This window comes from Perognathus longimembris, chromosome 4 (genome assembly GCF_023159225.1).
Source record: "Perognathus longimembris pacificus isolate PPM17 chromosome 4, ASM2315922v1, whole genome shotgun sequence".
Lineage (NCBI taxonomy): Eukaryota > Metazoa > Chordata > Mammalia > Rodentia > Heteromyidae > Perognathus > Perognathus longimembris.
In genome coordinates, this window is record NC_063164.1 from 75,730,683 (window position 1) to 75,748,029 (window position 17,347).

Genomic DNA, 17,347 nt, shown 5'->3' on the forward strand with positions numbered 1-17,347 from the left:
TTCTACTTCATTTGTAGAACATATATTAACATATAATAATTAGTATTAACATAATATTAACTAACATATTAATATATTTATGTTATACTGTGGGTAACTGTGGATCTGTTAATAAACCATAAGGTCTATTCTTAAACATTGTCTTAGTGAAGCTTTTAGATAAATGAGCATACTTCATTGTCAGATTGAGAGTGTGTGTTACGGACTGAAGAACAATTTGATGAGAACAATGAACCTGAGCATTTGTATTTTACATGATTATTATGCTTTTCAATACTGATCAATCAACACTTGTTTTCTTAAAGCATTTTCTTGCATTTTATTTGCATATATCAGTTATACACAGGGATTTCACTGTGATGTTTCCACTCATGCTTACATGATCAAACCGATTTCCTCTATCAGTCTTCTTTTTCATTTCCCCCTTTTGGAACACATTCAACAGATTTTATTGTACTATTTTCATACATGTGTATGAATTTACTTGATCATATTCACCTACCCTATACCCTCTCCTTTTACCTTTTCCTTTCCTGCATATACTTACCCCTAAGTAGCACCTGTTTTATATTTCTGTCCTTGGTTTTTAAGACTGTCTACCTGTCACATGCAAGAAAAATATGCATTATTTGACTTTTAGTCTGGCTTATTTTTCTCAAGATTATCTGTAATTCAATCCATTTTCCTGCAAATGACATAACTTCATTGTTCTTTATAGCTGAATACACACTGGTATATGATATATGTATATATTATATACATGCATATATATATATAATGTTACCCATTCGTGAAGTGATGGTTATCTAGACTGATTCCATGCTTTGGCTGTTTTGAGTGTGCAGATATCTTGACTGTAGGTTGACTTACATTTAAACAACAACAACAACAACCCTTTGGCTATGTGCTGGTGGCTCATGCCTATAATCCTAGCTACTCAAGTGTGTGCGATATGAGGATTACAGTTTCAAGCCAGCCCATACAGGAAAATCTGAGACTCTTAACTCCACTTAACAAAACAAAACAAAAACCCAGAAGTGGAGCTGTGATTCAAGTGAAAGAGTGCTATCCTTGAGCAAAAAATCTCAGGGAGTGTGTCCAAGCCCACTTTTCAGGACAGGCAAAAAAAAATACTCCCCCACCCCAAACATAACAAAACAAAACAGAAAAACAAACAAAAAACCCCTAAAACAACAAAACTACTGTGAGATTGACTTTGGGATGTCTTTATTTTGGGGGAATGTCTCTAGAATCCTGGGTGTAGTCCAGTCTACATTGTGCTTCCTGATTGAAGATGAGGTAATGTCCTCCTAAATACATCATAAGTTGAAACTATCATAAATTGAAGGTGCATTATTTACACCCAGCATGCTGAACATCACAGCTTAAAGGCAATTACATTACATAGTAAGGTGGTTTACCTTGTGATCCTATGGTCAACTGGGAGATGAGGCTTATTGTTACTGTTGGCATCACCAGAGTTTCAAACTGCATATATCTAGCTTGGACAAAGGTCCATATATAAAATTCTAAGTATAGTTTTTACTGAATACATATTGATTTTGCACCATTGTAGAGAAGTCATATTGCAAACAATCATAAATTTGAACTATCAAATCTAGGATCATCTGGACCATGATGTATTAGAAATAATCCTCTATTCCTATTTATATCAACCACAAGCACAGGCATAAACAACTGCTTGTGTTATGAAGCAGATCACACTGGTCTAGTGCCCAATAGAGCCATAGAAATACAGTGGGGTAGACATCATGACATGATGCTAGTTATATAGGGCCATAACTGATGCATTCTTAATGAGGTTCTTGAGAAAACGTTCTTATATATTGTTTCTGAGGTTGCTATTTATTTTGGAAATTTGGAACTAGAGATGAACAAAGAAAAAAAGAAAAATTCTAAAGTCACCATGAGTATTTTCACATTTTCCACATTTCTTTAGAGTCAACTATTTTAAGCCTTTGTCTCTTCTGGTTATTACACATCTCCATCTTGTTATGCATATATACACATTACTATATACACATTTATTTCAGACATCGTCCATTACATTTATATTATAGACCTTGAGAAGTATGTGCTTTTAAATTGCTCTTTTCCTCACATCTCCAATATAATTAGATTACAACTTAAAAAATAATTATTTATTGTTAAAGTGATATACAGAGGGGTTACAGTTTCATATGTAAGGCAGTGGATACATTTCTTGTACAATTTATTACCTCCTCCCTCATTTCCCCCCCTCCCCCTTTCCCTCTTTCCCCTTCAGTTGTTCAGTTGGTTTACACCAAATGGTTTTGTAAATATTGTTTTTGCAGTCATTTGCCTTTTTATGCTTTGTCTCTTGGTTTTGCTATTCCCTTTCCCTTCCCTAGTTCTAATACCAGAATATACAGTATCCAGTGTACTCAGATGAGATATAGTGATAGTACGGGGACAACCACAGGAAGGGGATACAAGAGGATCATCAACAAAAAGAGCTACGGTTTCACATGGCATATTGAAAGTAGTTACAACAGTGATATAACACGTGTTTCCATAACATGGAGTTCTTTTCACTTAGCATCATCTTATGTGTTCATTACAACTTTTGATTAACTCATATGTAGTTTTGCATTGTTGTACTAGGCAAATATTTACAGCTGGCTCTAATGAAAATTTGCTGTAACTTTTTGTTTTTCATGAAGTGAATGCCTTTAATTTCATTTACTGTTTCACTTTTAATACTTTTTATATATTTTGTAGTCTATTTTCCATAAAATTATCTGTTTGAGAAAAAATATTTTGACTAGTTCTCTCTGTATGGCTCATACTAACCTCAAATCCATGAAATTCCTACCTCAGCTTCCCAAGTGCTGGGATTACAGGTGTACACCACCATGCTAGCTTTGTTTTAATGTTTTTCTGAAGACATTATTTCATGAATATTGTTCTTTATATCTGGGATTTTTTTCCCTTTGTTGCTGACCGGGGAACTCTTTTGGCTTATTATTGAATTTCATGTTGGTTTCTTTCTTATCTTATTCTTACATTTTTAACCTATCGTCATTTCCTAAGTGAAGATGTCTTATTCAGATATTTTTTGGTTGGTAATTTGTCTGGTTAATTCCTAAATTGGAAAACTTTCCTTTAGAAGAAATATTCATTTGCTTTCTATCTTACCAGTCTAAAGTAGTTTTGGGTTTCTTGATCAACTAACTGTATAAGAAAAACAAGTAGAAGAGGACTGTCTGGAGATAAGGGTATCATATTTTAAAACTTTAAAGATAGAGTAGATGAAAAAACAAAGATTCAGGGAAGATGGACTGGCAGAGGCCAGGTGACAACAGATTGTCTGCTGTCCCTAGGGAATCAAGGGTTTTAGGAACATGTGAGGAGAATATGAGTTACAGTACGATAAAAGTAAAATGAAGCTCCATAATAGAGGCTAATGATTAGGAGCTTTGACTATTTTGTAAGCATTATTTTATTCAGCTGTTATCACTTGTACAAAGTGTTCCTTTACTTATGAGGGAAAGTGAATTGACATTTAGTTATCTTCCATTAGTACTTGTACATATCGGTTTGTATTGATGTATGCATACACATCTCTTTAGGTTTTTTTTTTTTTTGGCCAGTCCTGGGACCTGGGCTCAGGGCCTGAGCACTGTCGCTGGCTTCTTCTTGCTCAAGGCTAACACTCTGCCACTTGAGACACAGCGTCCCTTCTGGCCATTTTCTGTATATGTGGTGCTGGGGAATTGAACCCAGGGCTTCATGTATACGAGGCAAGCACTCTTGCCACTAGGCCATATCCCCAGCCCCTCTTTAGTTTTTTACATGATTGTCTCCCCCCAAATTAAGAGTATGTGAAAGCCCATGAAATGAGGCTGAAGCAGTTCATTACATAGGTCAGTTTCGAAGAAATATGCTTCTGATGAATTAATATATTGGCATTGAGAGAGATAATTTTTGAAAATTACATTCCAGTTATTCTCATAAGTCTACTTCTTTTTAATCTTGAAAATGGCATTTTATTTTTGTTTATTCTGTGTACATTTTGCTTTAAAATTTCTCTCTTTTGCTCATTGCAGAGTAGTTCGAAGTAACTTTAACTCTAGGTGCATTAGTTTCTTGAAGGTAATGATGTTTTTCTTATTTATTTGATGACCAATAGTAATGTTGACATGAAGTATGGTCTTAATTTCATTCATTAAAAAATAGACAAGTTTGAATGAAAAATAATTGGCATAAATGTTTACATTTCTAGACAGTTCCTTATTCTGAGCAGTCTTTAAATTTTGACCTTATCAAAGATTCTTTGATAATTATATAAAGTTTGAAAATGTTGTGAGAACTTGCTGTTTTGTTGTTATAAAATACCAGAAGTAATGACACTACCCCATTCGTAAGGAAATGGAAGCACTTGGAAAAAATCCTATTTAGTGAAGTGACCCAGACCCAAAGAAAGATAAACCCTATGGTGTCCCTTATAGGGAATAGCTAGTACATGATTAGGCTAGTCATGGTAGAAGATCAAAATACCCTAATAGCTACACCCATATGATCACATAAGATGATGCCAAGTGAAATGAACTCCACATTACGGAGACAAAAGTTATACCACTGTTGTAATTATTGTCAACATGCCTTGTGAAACTGTATGTTTTGTATGTTTTTCTTTTTTCTTGTCTGTTTGTTTGATTGTTTTGTTTCTTTTGTATTCCCTTCCTGTGGTTGTACCTCCGCTACCACTATATTCATCCGAATACCCTGGATACTGTTTAAACAGGTATTAGAACTGGGAAGGGAAAGGGAATATCAAAATTGAGAGACAAAGGACAAAATGACAAACCATTCCAAAAGCAATACTTAGAAACCATTTGGTGTAAATTAACTGCACAACTCTTGGGGGGAGAGGGGAAGGAGGAGGGGGAGGTGGGGTAAAAATGAGGGAGGAGGTAACAGGTTGAACAAGAAATGTACTCACTGCCTTACATATGAATCTGTAACCCCTCTGTACCACACTTTGACAATAAAGAAAAGAGTTAAGGAAAACAATAGTAACTTCTTTGTGAAACTTTAATAATTCAAGGAAAATATTTCTTCAAAGTGAATGTTTCATTTTTTTAAAGTAAATAAAGTAAAGGCTTAGCTTATGTATTTGGTATTTGGTTACTTAAAAGTCTGGACATATATTTAAAAAGATGAACCATAGAACATGTCACTTATTTTAAAAGTGACGTGCCACTAATCAGTCTTTACATTGTAAGATGCTTTTTTGATTGGTTAATACTCTACTAAGAATGGGCAATTGCGTTTTTGGGAAATTCTCATGATGCTAATTACAATATATTAAGCACTTTGTATATCACTAGCCCTGTTCCAAATAGTTAAATACGCTGCAGTCTCATTTAACAGCACCCCTCAAGGCATGAGTCTTATTTATTTTTAGATGTGGACATTGCAGCAGGGTGTGGTTACTTTTCTTGCCTGGATATTACAGAGGCAGCAGAGCTAGGAATACTAGTTTTGGGTTGTATTTTCTCTTATCAAGTGTAGTTCTGTTTAAGTATTATGGAAAACTTCCTAAGGAGTATTAATTAATCGTGGAAGTGCTGGGTTGCCAACAGTGAGAGAATTGCAGTTTAAGGCCAACCCTGGCTGAAGAGTTACCAAGACCCTTTTTTAATACCTTGCTAGGTACATTGGCTCATGTCTGTCATCACAGGCTATATAGGAGGTTGACGTTGGGTAGACCATGGTGGCTGGCCAGATATCACAGAAATGTCCATGAGACTCCATCTCAGCAATCACAGGAATCCTATAGTAGGCAGATAGCAGATCAGGTGCAAGCCTAGGCAGGAAGCAAGACCACATCCTAAAAGTAGCTAGTGAAAAGTAGGACTAGAGGTATGGCTCAGTGGTATTTCCAAGCCCCACTAATGTCAAAAATAAAATATAACCACACTCAACAGTGAGTATATTTCACTTGTCCTATCACCAGGTATTTATTATTTACAATTCCTTATAGAGGATAATTTCTCAAGTTTATTTTTATATACTTATTTGGTCCTTATTAAACTGTATAACAAGCAGTGACTACTATAGGTTCATGAATAAAGAAAGATGATCCAACCAAAAAATTGAAGGTTTTTTGTATTCTTGTTTAGAGATTAGCAATGTTTTCTTGGAAAAGTTTCTGTATTTATTAAGAGAACATTAGTATCCTTACATTTAAAGTGTGTGAGTGGTAGGTATAGTTTTATGTTAAATTTACTTTTTATACTGTCTTATACTATTCTTTCACAAACAACATAAAATCTCTCCAGCTGTTTTTCCTCTTAGTGGTAACTTTAAGAAGTCACATGCTTCCTCCTGAACACCGGACAGTTTGGTATTCTGTCAGATGTTTAGCAGGGCTTTAGCTACTCAGTGCAGTGGATGTCTTGAAGAGGCCTTGTATGAGGCAGAGTGCTGCAGAGAGACACCTGTAGAGATCAGCACACCTGCCCTCTAGCAAAAGACAGTAATTAGTTGCTCATATTCCCTTGCAAAGTTCCCCAGTGTTGTTGCACATGAAACACATAGATCACAGAAATGCTGTCATGAGCTCTGCACTGTTGGAGTTATTTATGCCCATTCAATTTTTAATGTTCCTATAAGACATTTTGATGGGAATCCTAAGCCCAAAGGGATTTGCATGCTTGATCAAACTTGTGATGATTTAAATATAGAAATAAAGAGAAACCTTTGTATTCCTTTGACTGTTAAATTTTAGGACAGCATTAGAAAAGAACATGATACTTGAGGCAAAGATGTGTTTGATCAACCTTCACAACATTTTTTTTCTTGACAGCAGGTATAGTTCTAGTAAATCTAAACAAAAACTTTAATGCTTACAGATACAAGTGCTTGTGAGTATCTGGATGGCATCGTCTGCATATTATGAAAGATGATTTTTAAACTCTAACTATTTTTATTGAAATTAAATTACCTTGTAGTGCTGTAACACATATAGTATTAAAAATAGAGGATAGGTGATTGTAAAATACAGTAGCATATATGAATTGGCTATATTGGGGAAAATAAATTTACTTCCGAAAAGAACCTGAAGTTTAAAAAAAAATATTTTAATTCTAACACCTGTCACAGGAGTTAAGAGCTAATCTTTTACCAGGTAGGATTCAGTTATTTGATTATGCTTGTATAAGTTATTAAGATTCACCTTTACAAAAGATTCATAACAATTTTGTAATTTATGTTCTGTTAAAAATGCTATCATTCTTTGTGTAATAAATTCAGCTTACATTAATTTGTTCATTCAGGTGTAGTCTTATGAATATACATGCTTCTTAAATTGGTTCTCAGAGACAAATTTAGCATTATGGAATAGTCAGATTAGTAGAACTGAAGAAGATGTTGTATACCTTTGAACTATCATCAGCAGAGTTAGAAACCGTAGATGCTGATGAATTAAGTTATTTTATTGTGCCTCATAATTTTCTCTCATTAGTACTTTGGTAGACTCTTGTAGTGGGTTTCTGAGCATAGTTTTTTTAGCCCTTCAGTGAAAAATGGAATGAATGATTGAATGTTAGAAAACTTACATTAAGATTCAGTGTAGGGGCTGGGAATATGGCCTAGTGGCAGGAGTGCTTGCCTTGCGTACATAAAGCCTTGGGTTCAATTCCCCAGCACCACATACATAGAAAACGGCCAGAAGTGGCCCTGTGGCTCAAGTGACAGAGTGCTAGCCTTGAGCAAAAAGAAGCCAGGGACAGTGATCAGGCCTTGAGTCCAAGCCCCAGGACTGGGGGGGAAGATTTAATGTAGACCTGAAGGTGGATGACTGGACTCTTTTAGTGTTAGTTTGTTCTGGAATTGATAGAGTACCTTTATAAGTTATATGTAGAGCATTTTGTCTAGCTTATACCACATCAACTTAAAAAATTTTTTGCTATGTTTATTCTTTTTTAAATACTTTCATCATCTTTAAGTAGTTTTACAAAAGAGATAGAATTCATCAAAGCAGTTTATGAATACAGTGTGTCTTAATCTATTTTAGCCCTTTCAACTTTGTCATCCCTCCCAACCCACTCCTTTCCTCACTTTGCTTGATTTTGCAGGATACACATTGAATGATTACATTCTTTACCCACTCCCCTTCTTTTCTTCAGTTGCCCTCCCCCTCAACCCTACTCAAGCCCTTTCAAGTACCCATTTCCTGGTGTATTATTTTGTTGAAAAAAATGTGATTTTTTTTTTGGCCAGTCCTGGGCCTTGGACTCAGGGCCTGAGCACTGTCCCTGGCTTCCTTTTGCTCAAGGCTAGCACTCTGCCACTTGAGCCACAGCACCACTTCTGGCCGTTTTCTGTATATGTGGTGCTGGGGAATCGAACCCAGGGCCTCATGTATACGAGGCAAGCTCTCTTGCCACTAGGCCATATCCCCAGCCCCAAAATGAGATTTTTTTTACTTTCTAAAGAACTCCAGTTTTAATTCTTCCCTAAGTCTGCCATATTTCAGTTAATATACTTGCAAACCACCCAGTATATTTATATTTCTAAATTAATCATGCTTCCACATGTGGTAGAAAACATGTAGCACTTGTCTCTCTGGGTCTGACTTGCTTAACATAATTAACTCATTTAACATAATTGTTCATGGTCCTTCCATTTTTCTATAAAATTCATTTTTAAGAATGTTGTCCTTAGGAAAAACTAATAACTTAGTACTGTAAAAAATGTGTAGAAGTTTGTTTCAAACATTAACCTGCTCCATGTGCCATGAGTCAGTGTCTCCCTTATGTTTCTATCCTTGGTGTCTAGCTTAGTGTAGTCAGTCAATGTTGGGTGGATTAGTGGTGATTGAAATATTGTTTAATGAATATAATAGCTCATGAAAATATTGTAGTAAAGAGTAGTCATATTTAACACATTCAGTAAGAGAATTTACTATTTCTCTTGCCTGTTTTATTTCAATATAACCTAGATTAATGTTTCTGATAAAGTATGTTCTGTGATTTGTTTTTAGCTTTAGCTTTTTACTATTGTGCAATAAAAATATATTCATATTATACATATTATGTGAAACATTTTATATATATATATATATATATTTTTTTTTGCCAGTCCTGGGCCTTGGACTCAGGGACTCAGGGGCTGAGCACTGTCCCTGGCTTCCTTTTGCTCAAGGCTAGCACTCTGCCACTTGAGCCACAGCGCCACTTCTGGCCATTTTCCGTATATGTGGTGCTGGGGAATCGAACCCAGGGCTTCATGTATATGAGGCGAGCACTCTTACCACTAGGCCGTATCCCCAGCCCTTATATTTTTATTAAGTTTCTCTTACTTTTAAGTCACAATCTAGATTTGTTTAGCTATTTTTCTTTATTTTTTATTGTGTGTCCAGTTGTACAGAAGAGATTTCGTTAGATATAAATTGTACTTCTTGTCTTAGTCTCTAAGGTCCAATGTCATGAATACCTGGTTTTATATATGTTACTTGAAAACTGAATCATCTTATTTTGTAAAATGCTTATGTTTCCATTAGGCTCATAATGTCATTACTACTACTCATTCCTACTTTTCCTCATCTTCCCTTTCTTTTCTTTTTAGCTTTTTTCTTTCTCTTCTTCCTTTCCTCATTTTGTCTCACTTCCCCTCTCCTTGCTTCCCCTCCCCTCCCCTCCCCTTTCCTCCTCCCCTCCCCTCCCCCCTCTTTTTCCTGGAAATTTAATCCTTTCCTTTGAGGCATGTGGCTATACCCTAAGTACTTTTGTATTCAAGCTATAATACCAAGTATGCTAGCTAATGTCTTATTGTTGGAAGAAAAGCTTCTTCCTGAAAAAAGTGAGTGTAAGGTCCATCCTTGGGAGGGCTCCATGCAGATGCCCCCCACCTGTTTAAGCCTGCCCCCAGTACCTGAGTTACCTAGGTAACTGGCACATCTGGTGGCACATACCTCCTCCTTCTCTGAGGTCACATCCAATCCACCTGGCCATATCTCCCACCTTTTCTTATATAATCTGGCTCAACATGGTCCCCACTCTCTTTCCTTTTCTCTCTTACTCTCTCTTGTTCTTTTTTTTCTTTTTGCCTCCTTCCTTCCCCTCTGTCTTCCCACACCTCCATCTTGTGTGGACTGGCAGTTTGCTTTTTCCCCAATAAACTCCTTTCTGCATGTCGGGTTTCCTTTCTGGCGAACCTTACAGTGAGAAATAAAGGAAGACAGAAAGAAAGGGAAGAGAAGAGAGGGAGAGGGGAGAAAAATCCAGTGTAAGTGTTTTGGGAAACATTGAAAAAGCAATGATTTTGAAGCTAAAAAATGAATTTAGGTTTTTATTCCACTTACTGACTTTGCAGTCTTGGATGAAGTACATAATTTTGGGTGTGAAATGTTAATAACGTCTACCTGGTAAGCTTGTTTTAAGAGTTAACATATATAATGTATATAAAGTGCTTTTAATATGTCCTGTGGAGGGAAATAGGGAGGCAGGGGGAAAAATGAGGGAGGAGGTAACAAGTTGGATAAGAAATGTACTCACCGCCTTACATATTAAATTGTAACCCCTTGGTACTTCACTTTGAATATAAAGAAAAGATGTTCAGTGCTCTATACTAGATATTTAACAAATGATAGCTTACTTTACTAATGAGGAAAATGACCAAGGGTTCTACAGCTTGCAAATTGTGGAGTGTGGATAGTAAGAGGGAGGCCTTCTTGCCTTCAGGCAGTGTTTTTCAACCTGGTGTATCTTAATTACCCAAAATATTTGTTTAAAACAACACCTTTGGGCCCTCCCTAGAGTTTCTGAGTCTTTAGAATTGAGAAGTGGGACTTGAGTCTCAGAATTTGCATTTCTTTCTTTCTTTTTTTTTTTTTTTAACTTTTTTTTTTGTCAAAGTGATGTACAGAGGGGTTAGTTTCATATGTAAGGCAGCGAGTACATTTCTTATCCAACTTGTTACCTCCTCCCTCATTTCCCTCCCCGCCCCCTTCCTCCGCCTCTCCCCTCCTCCCCATCTCCCTCTCCCCCCATGAGTTGTACAGTTGTTTACACCAAATGGTTTTGTAAGTATTGCTATTGCAATGGTTTGTCTTTTTATCCTTTGTCTCTCGATTTTGGTATTCTCTTTCCCTTCCCTAGTTCTAATATGCCTATATACTGTATCCAGGGTTCTAAGATCAAATACAGCGATAGCAGGGCAAAACCATGGGAAGGGAATATGAGAGAAATAAAAAGGGTAGTTTCACATGGTATGTTGAAAATAATTACAACAATGATATACCACTTGTTTCCATAACGTGGAGTTCAAAGGACTTGGGAAAAATACTAAGTGAAGTGAGCCAGGCCCAAAGAAACATGGACTCTGGTTTCCTTCAAAGGGAATAATTAGTACGTTTAGGTTAGTCATAGCAGAAGGCCACAATAGCCCAATAGCTGTGCCTGTATGAAAACATGATGCTAAGAGAATCTGCATTTCTTAAGGGTTCTAGTGTTGGCTGCTGCTGATCCTCATTCTAGTAGAAAAAAAGAGCTTGTTTCTTAGCCCTATTACAAGGAAGGAATCATCTGAGGAGCTATTAAAATTTACTGATGAAACCAGAACCTCTGGCTATGGGCCACATGTGAGGGTTTTGTTTTCTTTTGTTTTAGTTACAGACTCTTCAACTGAGGCTGATGCACTTCCACTACACTTTCTTCCATCCCCTGCTTAAAGCTGGGCTGTTGTAAGCTTTCTATTTCAATCAGTTACTTAACCAAACTGCTGACCCTCATCTCTCCTGAATGCTCAATGAGACCCTGCCTCAGTAGTGTGTGGGTTTTTTTTTTTTTTTTCACCCTAGAGGGTGGCATAGTGTGAACTAGGTGTCCATACAGATAGCTTAGGTTGGCCTTGAAATCTGGATTCTTCTGCCTTAACCACCTCAGTGCTGGAATGATTACAGGTGTGCAACACCAGGCCTACCTTTACACAGACATAATTAAAAAAATTCTCTTGCCTAAGTTTTTAAAAAATGACTTTACTTGATTAATTGTTCTTATATATTCTTTTCATTTCAGCATCCATCTGCCTTCATATCTGTGTGTCTTGAATGACTTCCCCAAGCTCTAATTTAGCAGTAGTGGACTTGAAGTATTAAGTAAACCAAGGAATATATGTTTTTAGAAAGCAGCCAATCATTAGCAGCTTAATATGCTTTTAGAGTTTTGATTATGAGTTTTTTTCTTTTATCCTGAGAGGTTTCTGGAAACCTTATGTTTTGTTTTAGGGTAGCCAATTTTTGCTTGGAACAGATAATGGTAGTTGTGTACCCAAGAGTATTGTAAGTGAAAATGTAGATGAGTTGATTAAAGGAGTCGTTTCTTCTATTACATGATTTAGTCAGTAAATATATACAAGCCAATACATGAAATCATTTACTGGATGGAGGTGAGCAAAATACCACATAATTTCATTAACCTTTAAGCAATGAAATTATAAATCCTTATGCAAACGATTAAGGTTATCATTGCCTATCACCCCCTTTTGATACCTACAGACTGTTAATTCTTCCCTGTCCTGCTGAGTCTTATTAAAACTTCTGACTGATGTACTTTTATTAAAGGGTTTAGAATTTACCAATTTAAAATGCTACTTTGCACTATCACCTCTAATTTAACTAAACCCATTAAACACAGTATTTTGCAAAGGAAAAGAGTCAATAGTGATTTCTTTAAAAAGTAATAAATTGTAATACATTTTAAACTCTGCTTAGAGGTGAGCAACTGCTACATATTGCTAGGTCTTTTGATAGTTGATTTGTTCCTTTAGTATGCAAATTGTAGGTTTACAAAGATCTAGTGCTTTTATTTAAGAAATATGCCTAGAGGCTAGATTGGTAGGCTTTAGGGAGATATCTAGTTTGGTGAGAAATAAATAGTTGTAAAAGGATCACATAAATTGGGTCCCAGCATTTCATTTCATTTGGACTAAAAATATCACTGAATCAAAAATAAGGATAATGCATGATGAAAACACAATGCAAATGAATGAAAATAGCTCTTTTTTGTGTGTGTGTGGATTCTGCTTAAAGTTCTGATAAGTGAGAAGTTTAAAGGGCTGACTATGTCCCTAACCATAGAAGCTTTGTTTATTCTGGATGCCAGTATTGGAGAGCTTACAGCTTTGTCAAGGAATGCCCTCTTGGCCAGGGAGGAATAAGTAGTTCACTCCCACTGGCTAGTAAATCAGTGACATCACTTCTGATAGTGAAATTACAGATGTCACTGAACACTCTCACATGCAAAAGAAAAGGACTTTTTCTTTTAAGTTGCTACATTATGTTTGCAACTACAGTAGTTCTAATGTAACTTGGCATGGAACTTTAGGTACTCCTGCTTCAGCCTGCTGAGGGCTGAAATCACATGTGTATGCTATTAGGGGCCTCTTTCATTGTGGCTTGAAGCAGCCCATAATATTGTTCTAAAGACTCTTATGCATACATTTATGTATTTATGTATCAATTAATAGATTTCAATAGCTTTTCTTTTCAGCATTTTATTTTTCTAGTCTTTTTAAAGTCTTTATGATTTTTGGCATATTCTTTTAGTGATATATTTGTACATATAATCAATGTTTTTATGTTTCTTCAGGTATTATAAACACACCCTGTGATACCAACATGAACAAAATGCTTCACTATAGATTAGCCTCAGAGTTGGCTATCACCTTGATTTACTCACTTCTGACATTTAAATCTTGCATGAATTTGGTTGAACCTGGATTTCCCTTTGGAAGGCACAATGCATGAGAATATTGAAAATGTAATTTTCAGCTTTTGAGAAAGGCATTAAATTGCTGGCTGGGTGGTTCTGGCTCATGAGTTTCAGTCAAGGTATCAATCACAGAAGTAGTCATGTAAGGTTTGACTAACCTGGAAGGTTTACTTAGAAGAAGCTTTGATTAGAAGATAACTCACATGGCTCTTCATTTTGGTTGTTTACTAAGAAGCCATGTGAACCTTGCCATAGGGCTTCTTGAGTCACCTCACAATATGGCAGCTGGCAGCTGACTTCTCTCATGATGAGTTATTTAACAGAGGGATAAGGAAGTTTGGTATCTTTTATGAAAGATGCAGTCACTTCCAATGCTTTCTCTTGATTATTTATACTAGCCTTGATAAAGGAAAGGGCACTACACAAAAGGCATGTGTTCTCTGAGGTGAGGATTATTTGAGCTTTCTTGGTCAATGGGGGGTCCCGTGTCCCTTTTTTATTTGAGTGTAGACAGTGACCTGATTTTTCTTTAGGAGCAAAAGCACTTGACAATAATTTGAATAGAATATAGCTGACTACTCAGGAGGCTTGAGATCTGAGGATCATGGTTCAAAGCCAGTCAGGGCAGAGAAGTCTGAGGGATTCTTACCTGAAGAGCTCAGGGACAGCACCAAGGCCCAGAGTTCAAGCCCCATGACTGACACCTCTCCCTCCCCCCCAAAAAAAATGCTGTCCAGTCACTTGTTCTCAGGTTTATCTTTTTTTTTTTTTTTTAACTTGGTTGTGGGCTTGAACTCAGGGCCTGGGCGCTGTCCCCTAGCCTCTTTGTGCTCAACGCTAGTGCTCTACCTTTTGAACCACAGCACCACTTCAGGTTTTAGAGTGGTTAATTGGAGAAAAGAGTCTCATGGGGCCTTTTCTGCCCAGGCTGGTGTTAAACCATGATCCTCAGATCTCAGCCTCCTGAGTAGCTGGGATTACAGGTGTGAGCCACTGGCGCCTGGTTTAGGCTTATCTTTTTTTTTTTTTAATTTATTTATTAATTAAACAAAAAATTTTTTGGTAAGGTGTTGTGCAAAAAGGGTACAGTTACGTAGTAGGGCAGTGTGTACATTTCTTGTGATATCTTACACCCTGTTTTTCTTTCCCTTCCCTAGATCAGGCAGACATATATACAATACCCAATGTACCAAGAACATGTACAGTAGCCACGTGGCTTATGCCAAAGAAAATTCTCCTAGGACTTTAAATGTAATGTTGACATTAGACAATATGTCGACAGTAGTCTTATAAGGACGTACATCCATAGCTTTTGAGCTATTGTATTCCACTGAGAGGTCAATTTTTGACCTTTATATGTTGAGTAGTTGTTTGGTGTTAGTTACATAATGTTGGGTCGCTGACCCAATCCTGTGGGAAATACCATTTGACAAGCAGTTTTTGGTTTCACAGACCTGGTCTCTACTGTCTCTCCGTCACCCCATCTTAACAGTCATATATCAGGGAGATCATGCCCCTTTGTTTTCTGTGTTCTAGGCTTGTCTCGCTCAACATTATTTGTTCAAGTTCTGACCATTTCCCTGCGAATTACAATATTTCACCATTCCTAATCGCTATGTAGTATTCCATTGTGTATAGGTACCATATTTTTTGGATCCATTCATCTGTGGAGGGGCATCTGGGTTGTTTCCATATTTTGGCTATTGTGAATTGTGCCGCGATAAACATGGAAGTACAAATGTCTTTTTGATATCTTGGGACTTGCTGTTTAGGATAGATGCCTAGGAGGGTAGGTCTATATTGAGCTTTTTGAGAAACCTCCATACTGTTCTCCAAAGTGGTTGTACTAATTTGCACTCCCACCAACAATGGAGAAGGGTTCCTCTTTCCCCGCACTCCCTCCAGCATTTGTTGTTGCTTGAGTTCAGAGTATAGGCCATTCTAACTGGAGTGAGGTGGTATCTCAGGGTTGTTTTTATTTCCATTTCCTTTACTACCAGGGATGTTGAACATTTCCTCATATGTTTCTTTGCCATTTTTTTTTTTTTTTGGCCAGTCCTGGGCCTTGGACTCAGGGCCTGAGCACTGTCCCTGGCTTCTTCCCGCTCAAGGCTAGCACTCTGCCACTTGAGCCACAGCGCCGCTTCTGGCCGTTTTCTGTATATGTGGTGCTGGGGAATCGAACCTAGGGCCTCGTGTATCCGAGGCAGGCACTCTTGCCACTAGGCTATATCCCCAGCCCTCTTTGCCATTTTTATTTCTTCTCTTGTGAAGTCTCTCTTTAGCTCCTTTGCTCATTTCCTAATTGGTTTATTGGGCTTGGAGGGGCTTAGTCTTTTGAGTTCTCTGTAGATGACAGATATTAGGCCTTTGTCTGTTGCTGTGCTGGTAAAGATCCTTTCCCATATGGTTGGCTGTTTTTCTGTTTTGGTGGCTATGTCCTTAGCTGTGCAGAAACTTTTTAATTTGTAGTAGTCCCATTTGTCAAGTCTCTCCCCTATTTGTTGTGCCCCTGGGACTATATTCAGGAAGTTCCTTCCTGTTAGGCTTATCTTTTAAGGGTAGAATGTGGACCATAAACTTATTACTTACCTTAAGCATGTGTACATTTTGTAGTGTACAGAAAGTGTGACATTGATACTTTGTTTTCCAGTGTAGCTGTACTGTTTTCACTTCTGAAATGGTGATGTCTGATGTCTGACTAGCTGTCTCTTCAGTTCTCTCTTGATCTTTTTTTTGTTTTTTCCAAATTTTTATTATCAAACGGATGTACAGAGAGGTTACAGTTTCATACGTTAGGCATTGGATACATTTCTTGTACTGTTTGTTACCTCATCCCTCTTTCCCCCTCCTCCCCTCTCTCTTGATCTTGACCTGTTGCAGACATTATCTGACCGAATGAGTAAAGATCTAATCTAATCAGTGACATTCTATGAAGTTATGTAGATTATTCTTTCATATCTTTTTGGTCATACCATCTTATTTACTTCTTTGATGTCATGCATCACAAAATGAAGTGATTTTGCTGATATACTTGGTTGTCTTCTTGTATCTTCCCCTTGTCTTTCAAAATTAAGCACCTACTGGGCTGTGCTGTATTAGAGCCTCCTACTGCTTGACACTAAGTGCCAAGTAGATACTGGATATTAAAGAGGTGGATGTCTAAATAGATTATTTTTTTGAGAGGACATACTACAATGCCCATTATTTTAAATAGGCCATTTCAAAAGGTGATTTTCCCTGCGTTTGATTTCTACCTTTTCCTGTCTCCCTCCCTTTTTTCCCCTCCTTTTCCCTTTTGGTGATATGTCCCAGCTTAGGAAGTTCTGTGGCTTTTCTATATTGTCAAAGTTGGAGCTAGTCTTCTTCACCCTAGTTTCTTTGTGAAACAAGTTATTCTGGTTTAGTGATTACTGTTAAAAGCTATTCTTTTAACATGTATTTGGGTATATGGTAGCATTTTAGTTCTCTTCAAGCCTGTATATTGCTTGCAGGGAACATAGGACACTGTGAGTCAAGTAATTCACTTACATATAACTGATGTATTGCTCTCCCAGAAAGTAGTGCTTTCTAGTATGTACCAT

At 37.0% G+C, this 17,347-nt stretch overlaps 1 protein-coding gene across 1 annotated transcript in view; it reads left to right on the plus strand.

Annotated features, from left to right (window-relative positions):
* Nucleotides 1–17,347, plus strand: part of Gtdc1 (glycosyltransferase like domain containing 1) — a 364,166-nt gene that overhangs the window by 57,521 nt on the left and 289,298 nt on the right. The gene's annotated exons all lie outside the window — the stretch shown is intronic.